The sequence below is a fragment of the Puma concolor genome, chromosome D2 (genome assembly GCF_028749965.1).
Source record: "Puma concolor isolate L17-30 chromosome D2, mPumCon1.1.hap2, whole genome shotgun sequence".
NCBI classification, from domain to species: domain Eukaryota; kingdom Metazoa; phylum Chordata; class Mammalia; order Carnivora; family Felidae; genus Puma; species Puma concolor.
Genome location: NC_141677.1, coordinates 85,817,201 through 85,833,705, shown reverse-complemented (window position 1 = coordinate 85,833,705; position 16,505 = coordinate 85,817,201). Strand labels below are relative to the sequence as shown.

The 16,505-nt window shown below is 48.8% G+C and overlaps 1 protein-coding gene across 8 annotated transcripts in view; it reads right to left on the bottom strand.

Annotated features, from left to right (window-relative positions):
- The window catches only part of MGMT (O-6-methylguanine-DNA methyltransferase), a 298,750-nt gene that overhangs the window by 20,921 nt on the left and 261,324 nt on the right, over positions 1-16,505 (bottom strand). The gene's annotated exons all lie outside the window — the stretch shown is intronic.

Sequence of the window (16,505 nt, the reverse complement as noted above, 5' to 3'; positions counted from 1 at the left end):
GAGGCATGTGCCTTTCACAGGACACCTTTGGGGAGTCCTACCCTCCCAACCCCCCTTTCCAGAAAATCCCTGGCTATTCCGTTGGGTGTTACGCGCTGAGCCAGCTGGTAAGATGCCAAGTAAAGACGGCCTGTTATTTTGTGGCCTCAGTGCTTGTGGCTCCAAAACGATTTCTGCTGGCCTAAGGATCGGTGTTATTAAGTAGGCTGAATTTTGGATCACTTTCCACGAGTCGAATCCATTCCTGTGTAAGAAAAATTGCCAATGTGCAAAGTATTTCAAAGTACTGAACACGGACGGTTTTAGGTACACAGTTAAGTAGTCAATAAAAGCCTGGTCAGTGTACGTGAGGCAGAGTTGAAAGGCTATTCTGGAAGGCAGCTATGCTCACCACCGTACCACCAATGCTAGAAAGGCTATCTTGAAAGAGATGTTCCTTAGAGGTTCTGAGCGATGCTGAGGAAACAGGGGCATGAGTGCTATTCTGAAAATTCATTTGGAAATTTTGGTCAATTTGCTTACGAATCAACGATGGTTCATAACTAGTGCTAACGTTTCTTACTGCATACCAGGCACCGTGCAACCTGCTTTATCATATTGAATCCTTGACAGCCGCCATGACTCTGGTGTGACTGTCCTCTCCCTGGCGGGTGAGAGATCCCTGGGGCCCCGGATGGAGCAGGCTATCCAAGGGCATGCTGGGAAGGCCCAGGCCAGCAGGGGGCCAGGCTCTCGGGCACAGGCCTCCATCACCGGCATCGCACAGTCTTCCACCACGCCCTCAGCACCCCCCACAGAGGTACACGACTGGGCTGCTTCCCACCCCTCCATCTCGGTTTCATCCTGGTCGGACGGGACCAGCGCGAAGGTACACGCCGCACGGAGGTCATCAGAGCTGACCTGTGGGAAAGGCGCTTTGTCCATAGGGCCTGTTGTCCATCCTTGGATTCCTGTCCCCCAACAATGACGCGTGCTTAGCCAAACGGCAGCTTGGGAGGGGAAAGGAGTGCCCAGCAGACCCTCGTGCCCCCGTGCTGGCCTGCCTACCTCTCTCTCCCTCCCGGGCTAGCCACAGGTGGCCCATTCTCCCCTCTGCCCCAGACCAGGGAAGGCGGGCAGGTGTGACACCCACAGCCTAGGGCTGTTCTGGGATGAGCCCGCCGGGGAGGACGGCGTCCCGGCCGCACACGAGCTTACCCTGCCAGACGGGGAGACAGGCCCGGTGTCCGCCTCACGGCATTCTGCTTCTGGTCCCGTACGTGCATTCCGGACCCACTGAAGGTGGCGGCTGGGCTCTGCGGCCAACAATACTGTGTTTTTAGTTCCTAAATTTCCCTTTCGTGACTAATATCAACATAGGTCAGGGAAGGAAGAAAGAAAGACGTGTGAGGTGATGTCCACGCGGATGTGAAATTCCCTCCTGCCAGCGTGGGGACACGGCGCGGGGCTCTGCTTTGCTTCTGCGTCTGGCCGATGCCAGAATGAGTGCACGGCACAGGTTGACCCAATTTGTTAACAAGTACCACAATCGTACGCATCTCTAGCTATGGGCCAAAAAAAAAAAAAAAAAAAAAAGATTTTGGGATGCAGTTTAAAAAAACAAAATAAACCGAAAAAAGTCCACAAAGCACAACACAAAACTTTTACTACCCCTTGTACAGGCAATGAGTAATTTTTAGGCGCAATAAAATTTTTGATATTTTAGAACACTGGTCCTCAAAGTGTGGTCTGGGGAGCTTTAGGGGTCCCTGAGACCCATTTAGGGGGATTTTCACAGTAACACTAAGATGTTATTTGCCTTTTTAATTCTCCTGCTCTCACAAGCATGTAGGAGTTTTCCGTAAGCTAAATGACGTGTGATACCACAACAGATTAAGTGACAGGGTAGCTATGAGAATCCAGCTGTCTTCCATTAAGGCAGACACTACTGAGATTGGCAAACACATTAAAAAAAAAAAAAAGCCAGTCTTCTCAGTAAGTGTTTTTGGTTTTGGAAAATAGCCATTTTCATACAAAATACATTATTTTTGATAACATGTAGCAAATTCATTGTTATTTTTAAAAGAACTTAAGGCCTTAAGAAGTCCTCAGGTTTAATTTCCAGCTTGGGAAATGCAGAGAGACACAACCCTCACAATCCAAGCTCTTTGGGGACCTCAGTAATGTTGAGCACATGGAGGGGTCCAGATGAACACAGGGTCTAAAGGGTGAAGCCGGCCCCTTTCGAGGCCTAGCCAGGCCGAGCAGGGCACTGTGCTCATGAACAGAAATGCGCCCGCACGCTCGTCCGGTCCTGGGCGCACGAGAACGCAATCACAGAGCCCATCTCGCACACGGACTGGACTGTTAGCCCTCGGAAATGAACCTCCCGCCTCACGCACGTGCGAGGAGACGACGCACACCCAGCGAGGCTTTTGCCAGGTGAAGGGGGCACCGCGTCCTCACGGCGGCACCTGTGCGTATTTGTAGTCACCTTCCCAATAATTAGAGTGCCCGAAACTTATTTAACGAAAGAATTATGCCCAAGACTGTAAGCTCCAACTTAAGGAGGCCTACAGAGAGATGATTAAACCGTGAATGTCCTGGTTTGAATGTGAATAATTATGTATTAACACCCTTCACCATTCAAATAATTGTCATTCAGCTCAAAGCAGAAGAACCGACTCTGAACAGGTGTTAATGGTTTCTGGACAATATCAGAACCACAGAGAAACACATGGCGTGAAAACCCTGAGGGGGAGGGAGGGAGAGTAGGTGTTTAAGAACGTGCACCTGAGTGCATGCTGAGCGCTGGGGGGCCACTGAGAAAAGGCCGGATCGAGAACAAGTCCGAGCCTCCAGTCCTGGTTCCCTTGGGCCCCCGGCCCCCGCGCACCTCACCTAGGCTGTTCTCCTTCAGGGCACTCGCTTTCTCCTCTTACAAGTTCTCCCAGCTTTCGTGGCCAGGACGCTGGGACCTGCTCCCCTAACCAGGCCCCCGACCGGCCCATTCCCCAGAAAGAACCGAACGCTGTTCCCCACACGGCACTCACACACAGGGTCAGTGCTCCCTCCCCGCACAACCTTGTGAGCAGAACAACAAAAAGGTGGAGAATCAGATTTAAAATGACACAATGTCACCAATGTACACAACACAATGTTTTCCAACATTGCCATCCCTTCATCCACCCTGAGCAGCGACAGGAAGGCCACTGCTGATGTCATATCACCCCTTCCCTTTGGCGGTTTCAGTCACACGGCAGAGAAGGGACCAGCTGAACGCGTTTCAGACCCACGCCGTTTCATGCTAAATACACAATCACGTGTGTACGTACCACCCCACCCTGCTTCCAATCCAGTTCAGAAACTCCTGTGCATCCCGTTGGAAACTTCTAGAAGCCTCCTGCTGGCCCTCCCGAGTAGTGGAAAGGGAGCCTTGCCAGCTTCACCAGGAGGCCGACTTGGCTGCTCCTGGAAAGTCTAAACATTGTTTGCTTCATGAAGCAGGGTAGCGTCCCGCAGTCCTAGGCCTGACACCCAGGCGCTTCTGTCCTTGGACTTAATTTCTGGGAATACTGACAAATCTATAGGGGGTGGGTGGGTCTGCGTGGTCCCCACCCATATGGCTTCTTGAGCTCCTGTGAAACAGCCCTGAGGTCTGTTAAATAATTTTAGCTAACTTTTGAAGACCAACCTAACAGAAAGGCACTAAGCCCTTAATTTCTTAATGAATTATTCTTTACCGTAGGACAGGGATTATGCCATGGAGAAGGCATATCATTACTGAGAGAGCTGTCAGGAGGACAGGCAAAAGGAAAACTGGCAAGCTTTAATTTCTCTGCAGAGAAATGAGGGGCTCTTTGGGGATTAATCTCAGTATCAACATTGAGCCTTTGCCGCAGGGCAGCTGAAGAATTCAAAAGAAGTTGTGACTGAATTTTGAGTGATGGAATCTAGCTCCAATTGTGCAGCCGACTTTGGTTTCTCACCTATTCAAATGAGGACGAGGCCGTGCAGGTGTGGGTAGAGGGGGTTGCCACAGGACAGGTAACGCACGTGCCCTCTGCAGGGGTGACAAGGACGGAGGGAAGGCCAGGCAAGGGCCCGGCTGCGACACTGCACTGAACATACACTAAGAAAGTTCTCCTAGGCAGAGAGGGAAATGGAGGGCTGGGGACGTTTCCGCCTGCTGCCTGGCCAGGTGGGTTCAAGGACCAGGGCCAAGGTGCAGAGAGGGGCCTGCTGGGGACAACCCTGTAGGACAGCTCACTTCCGGCTTCTTCAGCTTTTCACACTTGGCATTAGATATGTCACCTGCAGTCAGTCCTCGTCCATGACAAACAGATGCAGTGGTTCTGCAGTGGTTCTCCCCCTGCTCTGGGTACGAGAGAGGCATTTACCTTCTAGCACTCCCTGGGCCTGTCTGCGAAGCCCAGGCTGGAGGCCGAAATGAGCAGGGCACAGAGCCCGGGGGGGCACACAGACAGTGGGATCTCTGGCTGGTGATGGGAAAGAGCCGCCCTGGGGTAGGTGGGGGGGCGGTCTGGGGACTTTGCTCCTTGGCTAAAGGCTGGTCTACAGTGTCACAAGAGAGGTGTGGTGGTTGTCACCAGCTCAGTGCTGTTGCTGGGGAAAACGGGCCTGTGCCTGTCCACAACCACTCAGCCCTACCTGTGGCAGCTGAGGACCATTGGTGCAGCAGTAAGGTACCCGGGAACAGCACGGCCTCAACATAACACGGGTATTTCTTTTTTTCTTTTTTTAGAAGTTTTTAACATGTTTATTTTTGAGAGACAGAGACAGAATGTGAGCGGGGGAGGGCAGAGAGAGAGACACACACATACACACAGAATCCGAAGCAGGTTCCAGCCTCTGAGCTGTCAGCACAGAGCCTGATGCAGGGCTCGATCTCATGAACCGCGAGATCATGACCTGAGCTGAAGCTGAACCCTGAACCGACTGAGACACCTAGGCACGCCTAATGTGGGTTATTTCTAATGTCACTTCAGAAAGAGCACACTGTTCTATGTAGAAGGTAATGTCCCAAATTCAGGCTCACATAATGCAAGGGAGAAAAGACCCAGTGTATGTTCAGATTTATTAGTTTCTTACTCATTTATTCAATATTCAATCAGCAGCTACTATGTGCATGCCAGGAGGAGGCAGGGCTGCAGCAGGGGCACACGTGTGCCCCAAGTGCACGGCCAAGGGCTTCAGGTGGCAGTCACCACCTGCTCAGACCCCTCACTGGAAAACATGGCATTGGAGAGCTAAAAAAGCGAAACATGAACTAGCATGGAATGTAAGCCTCCAGGTAGACACTAGGGCAGTGATGTCACAGTCACTCCTGATTCTACCAAGTGGTCAACACAGAAGCTATAGCCAACTTCAAAACCAGCTCACACTCCCAACTACGAGCCACTTGCACGACTGGCTCTATGTGGTCACGGCATGGCCAGCAAAGACTGCCGTGGTGAATTTGCCCTTCCTGGCACGTGAGGAGAGGGCTCACGTTGTGAGGTGACATGTGCACGCATTCCTGTCATCTGTGCCAGTTACTAGCCATTTAAGCTCCTTATCTCTCTGAAGTTCGGTGCCCTCAACTCAAAAACGAGGGTTCCAGCATCGAGGACTGAAAGTGAAATCTGCACCAAGTGTTCAACAGAGTCCCCGTCACATGTCACATGGAGAGGGCTCAGTAAGCGTGAGCCGCCGACAGAACCACAGCCACGAAGTGGGAACCTGATCGGCCCCACCCGGACCTCGGAAACGGCGCAGGTCTGTGAGGCAAAATCACTGCTCTGCAGAGATCGTATGTGTGCAGAGAGGTATGCTTGAATGTGAAATGTGGTAACGGTGGGGAGAGGAGGCCTCGGCTGGAAGTGCATGACTGCTAAGGAGACACACAAAGCCACAGAGAGGACAGGATGACCACAAAATGGAAACCCTGGGGCCCTTGGCCCTGGCCAGTCTATACGGAGGACGGCCGTGTGGGCTCACTGAGCCACAAAACCTCCGCACTGGCTGCTTAAAAATAAAACATTACAAGAATGTGTAAACTATGCTCTGCCCCTTGAGCTTCTGTGGATGTGGAAACACTCCATGAGCATGCTACCCAACCACAGCGTCCGAGTTAGGTCAACGTGTGGTCCAGCCCACTGGTGTGCATTCAGCCCCGAAAACAACACACTCTGTAGTCCGGGGGCACTTTCTGAAAGGGTTGTCATCGTGCTGGTACAACAGGCCTGTCGTGTGGTTAAACACGACGACACACACTCAGGAAAAGCACAATGGTTTTCAGGTCTAGGAATGCTGTCTGACACTCAGATTAATGAACTTCTATGTTGCACATCAGCAACAGACTGGGGGAACATTAATTAAACGAAGTACTCTATAATTAAACCACTCAACTTTAGTCATTCAAACCATGGCTAGGAACACCAAAGCTCTGGCCTGCCTAGGACACTGCGGCCTGCCCTCGGATGTGGCCAAGCCAAGGGGATAGCTCAAGGGGCCGGTCACGCCTTGGGCCCACATGGACACGGATTCTGTGCTCTCTTCCACTCACCGAGGGAAGGCGGCTGTGCAGGACTGTCTTCACTGCAAAATGGAAAGGCAACTCACTGACAGAGCCCCTGCTCAGCTTGCTGGCTTAGCAGAGTCTGGTGACACAGTTCAAAGACCTGAGGCTTCCCTTCCCTCACCATGCCTATGAGGCCAGGATGGCCAGTCCGTCCTGCGGGGTGGCTTAGGGGGCCCGGGAGGGACACTGATGACCCACAGATGGCCACTCTCCTACCGAAGGACATCTTGGTTCCTTTCGGGATTTTTTTCAATTATAAATAAAGCTGCTATAAACATCTGTGTGCAGGATTTTGAATGGGCATGTTTTCAATTCATGCAGGTAAACACTAAGGAGCCTGATGGCTCGGTGGTAAGGCAAGATTATACTTAATTTTGTAAGAATCTGCCAAACTGTCTTCCCAAGTGCACCATGTTGTGTCCCCACCAGCAGCGAATGGGAGCTCCTGTTGCCCCACATCCTCACCAACGTTTGCTGTTGTCAGTGTTCTGGACGTTGGCCATTCTAATAGGTGCGTAGTAGCATCTCGTTATTTTAATTTGCATTTCCCTGACAACGTAGGATGTTAAACTTTTTTTGTTTTTTTAATTTGATAACTTGCCATCTGTGTATCTTCATTGGTCAGGTGTCCGTTCATGTCTCTGGCTCACTTTTCAGTTGGCTTGTTCATTTTCTTCCCAAGTTTCAAAGGTTCTTTGCATATTTTAGGGAACAGTCCTTATCACATGTGTCTCTTGCAAATACTTTCTTCCAGTCTGCAGCTTGTCTTATTCCATAGATGCTGTGTTCCACAGGGCACCAGTTTTTAATTTTAAGAGAGTCCAACTTACCAATTATTTCCTGAATTGTGCCTTCGGTGTTTCACCTAAAAGGTCATCACCATCCCCAAGGTCATTTAGGTGTTCTCCTGTCTTCTAGGAGTCTTAATGGTTTGTGTTTTACATTTAGGCCTGTGGTCCATGTTGAGTTAGATTTTTGTGAAGGGTGGAAAGTCTGTCCATAGTCCTTTCTTTGCATACAGATCTTCTGTTACTCCAGCAGCATCTGTTGAAAAGATTATCTTTTTTTCCTACTGAATTGTCTTTGTGTCTTTGCTGAAAACCAGCCCAGTCTATTCCTGGGTTCTTTTGTGCCACTCATCTGTTTATTACTTCACCCACACTCTATTGTCTTGATTACTGCAGCTTTTTAGTAAGTCTTAAGGTACACTCGCCTCAGTCCTCCAATCTTGTTTTCCTTCAGTGTTGTGTTGTTGGCCATTCTGGGCCTCCATATAAACTTCAGAATCAGTTTGCTGATATCCACCAGGCAAACTGCTGGAACTGTGATCGAGACTGCGTTAAACTTTTACATCAAGTTGGAAAGAACTGACATCTTGACCATATAAAGTCTTCCTATTCATGAACATGGGATTCCTCTGCAACCATTTAGCTCTTCTTTGATCTCTGCCATCGCCTCCAGTTTTCCCGCTATAGACCTAGTACATACTTGGGTTACAGTTATACCTAAGTATTTCATTTTTGGGGTGCTAATGTAAGTAGTAATATGTCTCTAATTTCACAATGAGCACTTTTTCATGTATTTACGGGTCAATTCAGACAATATTCCTTTGTGAAGAGGCTGCTCTTTTTCCCACTTACTGGACTGTCTTTTTATTATGGACTCAGGAGTCTTCATATGTCCTGTGTACAAATCCTTTGTTAGGTATACACATTGCAAATACTTTCTCTTACTCTGTCTCTTTCCTATTCATTGTTTTAATGATGTCTTTTACTTTGAATAGAGTGTATTTTATTTCTGTGTTCGTAGCCTTATTTTTCTGTGTTATAGGAAATATTCGTCTGTTAAAATTATGAAGGTATTCTCCATAGTTTCTTCTAAAAGCATTAGAGTCCACGCTTTACATTTAGGTACAGATACATATCAAATTATTTTTTATATATGGTGTGAGCAAAGGGTCAAGGTGAATTTTTTTCTTCTTTTGCAGATGATACCAAGTTGTTCAGGCACTATTTGTTGAAAAGGTTTTCTCTTCTGCTCTAAGTTTTGATCTTTATGCAAGTACCACAGTATCTTGATTACAGAAGATTAGTGAGTCTTGAAATCAGGTAATGCTAGTCCTAACATCTTCATTTAGTTTCAAGCTTGCTTTAGATATTCTAGGCCTTTTGCATTTCCACATAGCTTTAGAATCAGCTGGGAATTTCAAGGCCTGAGTGAACTTAACACAAAGGATAGTTCATGAAGAACTAAAGTCTTGGCAGTACTGGCTTTTCCTATGATGAAAGGATGTGTATTTAGGCCCTCTTTAATTTCTCTCAGCATGTTTTATATTGCTCAATGGCCAGGTCTTATGTATCTTTTATTAAAGTTAATCCTAAATACTTTATACTTTAATTTTTAATTTCTTTGCATAAAAATCAAATAACTTTATATGTTAAAATTTATCTTCAGCATTATTGAATTCACTTGTTTTAATAGTTTTCAAAATTCTATATAAGATACTCTATGTAAACAACTATATAACCTGAAAATGAAGACAAGTGTACTTCTTCCTTTCTGATACATGTGACTTCATTTTACTTAACTTTTTGCACAAAACTCTGTCTTTACCCTTTTATAATCTGTGTATCGTAGAAAATATATATAGTGTGTGTGGGGGGGTGTCTGGCTTTTTGTCGAATCTTAATAAGGAGGAATCTATGCGTTTTTATTGAATCTTCAGACCATTTACATTTAACGTAATTACCAATGCAGTTGGGTTTAAATAAGATGGACGTGCTATTTGTCCTGTTTTCTGCTCCCCTTTCTCTCTTTTTCCTTTCAGATTAAGTATTTTTAAAATCAGTATTCTACTTTACCTTTTCAATTAGCGTATGCACTATCTATTGGCTTATGTCGGTTTTATTTCTTAAGTGTCATTTTAGAATGTACAAATTCATCTTTGGTTTATCAAAGTCTGCCCTCAAATAACATTACACTTGCTCACAATAACATAAAGAACCTTACAGCAGTATATTATCATTTCCCCAGTCCTACCTTTTATACTATTGTTACTCTACTTCTACATATATTATAATCCCCCAAATTCATTATTAGTTTTGTTGTGAAGTAATATCTTTTAAAGAAAATAAGAAAACTGAGAAATAACTTTCATACTTTTCCACATATTTCCAGCCACCCAGAACACTAAAACACCTGTACTAGAATATCTGTAGCATCATCACTTATAAAGGCAAAAAAAAAAAAAAAAAAAAAAAAAAAGGTGAGAACCCTCATTTCTATAACACAGCATAGGAAACAAATTATGGCAAATTCACAACATGGGGATACTTAACAGTAGTTATTAGTAAAAATCTCCACGGGATTCAAAAATAGAGGAATCTCACAACAATGTTGATTGAACAGGGCAAGTCACAGGAAGATATCGGTATTACCCCCTTCGTATGCAACAGCAAACACGGGGCCGCGAGGAGGGAAGGCAGACACGGCCAGGGAGGGCACACAGGTACTTGGCAGTGCTGCTGGTGCTCCATTCCTTACCCGGCGGGGGGGGGGGGGGGCATCGTGAACCTTCCCTTTATTATCAATACCTCACAAACCCCGTAGGAAGTTTCTTTTATCTGAAGCAAGTATTTCACTAAAATCATGAAAATATCAACTTGCCTTCAATGTACTCAACAATTAAGGAGGCTCTTGAAACTGCTCCTGTCATCTGATAAGAAGTGATTCAAAAAGGTTATTTGGTTTTCTTGTTCTTCCTGGTGTTTAGATTTTACACAGGAGCGGGAAGAGGAAGAAATATGCAAGCATCTGAGTGCCACACACACTGCCTCTTCCTCCTCTGCTCACACTTTCCAAAGGAGCCCTTAGCACCCTGACCTCCAAGCCCCGCCCTCTTCATCCCAGTGACCTGGTTTACGCTCCTTCAAAGCACTCACATCACTCTCCCAAGAGTCTAGGGGATGCACATCATATACATGTGTATATATTTCCCACTGGCACAGAAGCTCCTTAAGGCCCAGAATTTTGTTGTTCTGTGCTAAATTTCCAGAGCCTACACGAGGGCTTTGCATGTAGCTCAATGGGTACTTGTCCAACAAATGATGAGCTGAACTTGGGTCTTCATGGTCAGGCCTAGGGCTCTGTCTACGAGTGGCATCTGTCCCCACCCACTCATGGGAGGCCTGGAGTCCCTGGCCCTCACCACTCAGGATCATCTCTGTTTCCTCCCAATTGATCTTTACTTTGGAGACGATGACTTTTTTTTTTTTTTTTTTTAAGTCTGGGAAAAGAATTCAATACATGTATTGTACTGAATTTCTAGGCTCTCTGCCCCCAATGTATAAAATGGAATAACTAATCAAGGCTCATTTAACAATCGTGTCCAAGGCACTTGGGAAGGGGGAAGCTGGCCACCCCTCCATACTTCCATCCACCTGCTCTTTGGAAAAAGGGGTCAGAGCACACTTGGTCCAGGGAGGGGAGGGCCACACAGCCGTTGCTGCCCCAGCACACCTCCCAGGGGTTTTCTACAAATCCTCCCAGGGTTTTCTGGAATCTCCTCAAGTGTCCAAAGGTCACCCGGGAAGGCTAGGTCATTTTTATGGCGGTTCCATAGGCCAGGGCTCTCCAGACTACACTGTGGGGAGCATCAGCCATCCCCAGGTGCTAACAGGGAGAGGAGCTGTGGAGAAGGTTCTGTATTTGGGGAGGTTCAGGAAATTCATAAACTACAGAACCTTCTGACCATCGAGGTATACACACCGTACTGAAGGGTGTGTCTCAGGAGTCTGGCTCAGCTTTGCTTACACGTTCCCAAGCTTCTGCTGGTGGTCACGCAATCTTTCCTGGTGAGATGTCTTAACATCCGGTAGAACTGAGGTTTTACCAAGTGACCTAGATCTGCTTCCTCTGGAGTTAAATGTACGTCTGCTCCTTTCTTCCCTAAGCCCATTTGTGCTCAGCTGTCCTCAGAGCCCTGGGAATCCTCTGCTCACGGCCGCGGCAAATCCGGGGACAAGGGAATGGCTGAATGCGGGTGATATTATGCTGGTTTCCCGTTGCCGAGTGTGGGTAGGACACAGTGGGCAACGACACCCTCGGCCAAGCGCTGCAGGGGTCTGGCAGGAGGAGCAGAAACGACCTTGTCTGTCAGAAAGATAGGCAAGCTGTAAAAAGTTCTCAGAGGATCATCCTGTGTGCTCTAAGAGACAGCAAACACGGCTCAACTCTCTGATATAATAAACTCAGGGCTTGAAGTCTTGCTTCTAGGATCCAAGGTTAAAACTGCCGAATTTAGAAACTCAAGGGTTTTGCAAAAGCGCTAGAGGCTGCCTGCAGCAGGCTAGAAGTGGTGCGCGTGCAGTGCCCGGGGCCTAGCACAGCTGCACCCCAAGGTCACGAGCAAGGCCTCAGAGAAGCGCTCTGCCCCTGGGCTTCAGGTGGCTTGAGGGCAGAGTCTGCAGCAACCCCCTGGGGGCAGCCAGCAACCTCAGGATTCGGGACCTGTTTAGACCTCTGCTTGTGGTCCTGATCTCAGCAAAGGGTCCCCTCTGATTTTCCATGTAAGGTTCCACCTTTCTGAATCACCTCCACCCTGCACCGCAGTTCTACCAACAAGCACGGCTATATGGTGTATGGAGAGAAAAGGCAGGCCCGGTACGGTCTTCGCCAGAAGTTAGCCTGCGCGCAGGAAGAGCAACGTCCTCAGTAAACCCCTCACGGGGGCTTCTGCAAAATGAGGAGACCAGACAGCGAGGAGACAAAAGGCCCTAGAGGCAGGACCAGCAGGGGCTCAGGCTTCGAGGGAGGCGAGAGTACAGCGCAGAGCCGCGAAATCCAGGCCGCAGAGTAAGTGTGACGCCTCCCACTTGCAGGCAGCGCCTGGGCAAGAGGCCCCGTGCTCTCCTTCGGAGGCCTGACTCGCTACCAAGGAACAGAACCTCCAAAATCACTTACAGGAGGCTTTTAATGGCTTCTCCTTATAAGATTAAAGTAACAAGAAACAAATATGATACCAGGAATTTGTTAAGAAACACGAGGCACATCTTTCTGCACGTGTCGTGTCGTTGAGACTTGGCTGGCCCACTGCCCCACATCCCCTCACTTTCTATTCTGCAAAGCCAAGAGCCACGCTTATGAGGATGGGCCCAAACCACGGCAGCTGAATCAAAAGTCGGAAACGGACAGTGAAGTGCGTTCAGTGCTGGAAACGGCGACAGCTGACACCTCACAAACATCTCCCACGGCGGTCAGAGCCAGGTGGCCCGGCCTCCCGCAGCACCAGTCTGACGGCAGATAGCCTCAAGCTTAAACCCGAAGTGCACGCATCCGTGTTTCCCCAGAGGAGGTCGTCCCACATCTAAGAAAGCCAAATGTTATCTTCAGGGTGGGTGTGAATGAACGAGCAAAGCACCAGGCATCTCCAGAGAAGCTTCAGGAAGGGCAACCTGGCGGGGCTGGTCTCCATCAGAACCGAGACAGGTGGGAGGGCCCCTCCCCTTCCCCGGCTCTGCAGGGAGTTCTCCCCAGACACGCTGACCCTCTGCCGTGGCTCAGTGTGGCCAGCCCGCGGGGACGCAAGCTGTGTGTCCCGTAGCCACTAGGCAGGGTGTCCTTGCCAAGTTCTGTTGAATGTCTAGAGCACTTCAGAAGACTTGGTTCACAACGCCGGGCAGAGTCTGCTCACCACGAAGGTCGCTAGGATTCTGGAGAGCACCTTCTATCCGCTGCGAAGGCAGCAGGGGCTCCCTGTGCTGGGTCTCTGGAGGTCTCATTTCCCCCTCAGGACCACTTCACACGTCGCTGCTGTCACCCCGCCTTACACATGGGCCATCAGAGGCTCAGAAAGCATGTTACTGGTGGGACCGTGTCCTCCAAAATTCAATGCTGAGGTCCCAACAGCCAGTAGCACCTGACAAAGCAACTATTTGGAGAAAGGGCCTTTAAAGAGGTGATTACGAGGAGGCCGTTGGGGGACCCTGAGCCGTCTGACTGGTGTCCCTGTAACGAAACAAGGAGAACGTGCAATGCGACCCCAGGGGCCTTTGTCCCTAAAGGGACCCACGCAGGGGCGGCAGGCGGGCAGCTCGGGAAAAGCCTGGACCCTGGACTTGCAGCTCCAGAGCTGTGAGAGAACAGAGAGAACACACTTCCGCTGCCCAAGCCACCCAGCCCGCGGCATGCGCTCCCATGGTCCCGGACAAGGGGCGCCGGCAGTCCCCGCGCTGGCCCTGCAGGCCTGGTGAAAGTGGGGGTGGGGAGCCCTGAGGCTCCACGCAGGCCGAACACGGGGCCTGAGGTCACACATGCGGGCAGGGCTGCACGGACGAGAGCCTAGAGGCTCAAGGGAGCATCCCTCACCAGCTCACAGACCTGGGCTGGGTCAAGGTCAGCAGGGATGCTGGAAACATCCCTCAGGTCAGCCCGGCCCGCTCGGCCTGAAGATCCACCCTTGAGAACAGAGGGCTGAGGGGGCACAGGCCTCACTCGGCTCCTCCGGGAGGTGGCCCTGGTTCTTCCAGTTCTGCGGTCACATGGGGCTGCTGGCTTCTGAAGGGCCCCAGGGAGCCTCAGCCCTCCTATGTCCGTCCTAGGTCAGAGCAGCAAGTCCCCGCCCCTCACCTGGGCCTGCTGGCAGGTGGGGGCAAGCGCGGATTCCCACCCATGGCTCTGGTCACATAAGCGGCGTGCACCTTGTAGGGGACCAGAAGTCTTAGCCTGAAAATCAAGACATTACCTCAGAGGCCAAAGCGGAGGCAAGCAGCCTGCTCTTGGGGTCGAGCTGTGGTCAGCCTCGGTCAGCTGGCTAATACCGTGAGCCCTGTGCGCCTCTCTCACCGCACGCCAACTTCCCCAGAACCCTCCAGACTGGCAAGGCGAGCCTGCGTTCTCCGTGCACGCTGCTCGGCCCTCCCTCACTCCAGCCCTACAGACCGGCGCGGGGTAGGAGTGGTGAGCACCGTCAACCTTCACACCGAGGAGAACGGCTTTTATTAATACAAATTGGGCCATTAATACTATTTAAATGCATTAGCTTTAACACAAATAAACAAGATCTGCCGGTGAAACTTTAAAAACGAATCCTGTATTCTGGAAAAGGAAACCCAGCCGGTGAAGAAGCAGGGGCCCCCAGCCAGGTGTTAACACTGAGAGACCACGGGAGCCTCGCGTGGGTCCAAGGTGCAGGCTGTGAGGAACATCAAAAGGTGTTAATGGTTTCAATATTTATCTGCTGCAGGGAAGCACTCTAAAAAGAAGACAGAAAAAAAAAATTCTGCTAATGGCTGTGTCTTTGCCATTAAAATGAAAAGCTTAATGCATCTTATAATCAGAGGACAATTTGCAAATCATTAAGAGAAATGTAAAATTCCATTAAAATACAAATCAAGAGACTCTCCCTGGACTAATAATCTTTTTGATATTATTTTGCATTTCACTATTTCTGTTCCAATACCCAGGCCCCACAAATGATCAGTTCCTGAACATGCTATTTACCACAGCCTACTTCTTTAACGAGACCAAGAGAAGGATAATCTGCTATTCAGAGCAGGTACTAATGAAGAATTCCATATATTCTGAAATTTAATTAAAACCCCAAAGATTTCAAATTAGATGCAATTTGAAATGCCTGGGGCAGAAATACATGCACTTGCGTGGCGAGGGTACCACGCTGAAAGTTGATACCGTAATTGGTCTTGATGTATTTTTGTGTTGCTGGGCTGAAGCACAGAACTCATAACCATATAAAAATTCTCTGTAGATTACCTGCTCATTGAAAATGCCATCACTCAGGTAGTTCTCCACTAAATTACCATGCCACTAAAATGCACAAAGTGATTCGCAGAGTAGAGTGGCACAGCTGGCCGACGCTGCCAATGAGTTATGCATGCGTCAACGCGGCCTTTTTTCTTAGTAAAATATGCTCAGTTGAATATTAAAACATAATTGGCATTCAACCTAAGCAGCTTAAACCATTCCGTTATCTTCCTTTAAACCGATTTGGCTCCTCCACAGTTATTTTCAAGGATGCGATTCACAAACTAATGATGCCATCATACTCAGCTAGATTTCGCTGTTTTACATTGGTCATAAATAGGCACAGTTTCTAAGGCCTGCCAGGGATGGCCTTTAATATTAGCTGCTCTTGAACATCAAAGGCCCAATTCTTGAGGAAAAAAAAGGCGGGGGGCGGGGGAGGGAACGTGCCATTTATGTTGGTTCCTGCATATCTTCTTCTAAACAGAGGAAGAGCTGCGAATTTTCTCTGAAAAGTATGTCTTGGCCAAGCAATGAGCTCGAGGTCGCATGAGCTCAGCTTCTGGGTTTTCCTCAAACTGTCTAAGGAAAGGCTGAAAAGAAGATCATGTTGCCGGACCACCGTGGCCCAGCCGAGGAAGGAGCATGCATTTTTAGAAAAAGCAGACAATGCGTGTACACACGCACGTCTAGGGATGGGTCCTTTACACAGCGTGTTCTGTGCAACAATTAAGAGCGGTACTCAAAAAAATGCAAAAGTAGTTGCCATAGTAACGAAGATACCGTAGCTTTTGAAGCTGGGGGGTGGGGGGTGGGGGGTGGGAGCGGGCAGGACTCACCAGGGATCCTACTTTCTGAAACACTGTCGCTGTTTACCTTAATATTTAGAGAGCAGGAGAAATCTGATCTGATTTTCATAACTTATCACTCGTAACTGAGATGTATTTTAGGCTAAAGACTTTCCTTCCCCTACTTCATCCTCCAGTTTCCTTCTTCAGACGCACTATGTTTGGTGCCATTAAGATACAACACGATGCCCCAGCGTGCCGAGCCTCAGGAGGTCTGCTCCGCCCTGGTGACTCCACCACCGCACGAATCACACGGCTACGCAAACGGCCTTGGAAAGAGATCAGATCTTCCCATTCTGACACGTACACACAACCTGTAAACCTTGTATTCTGAG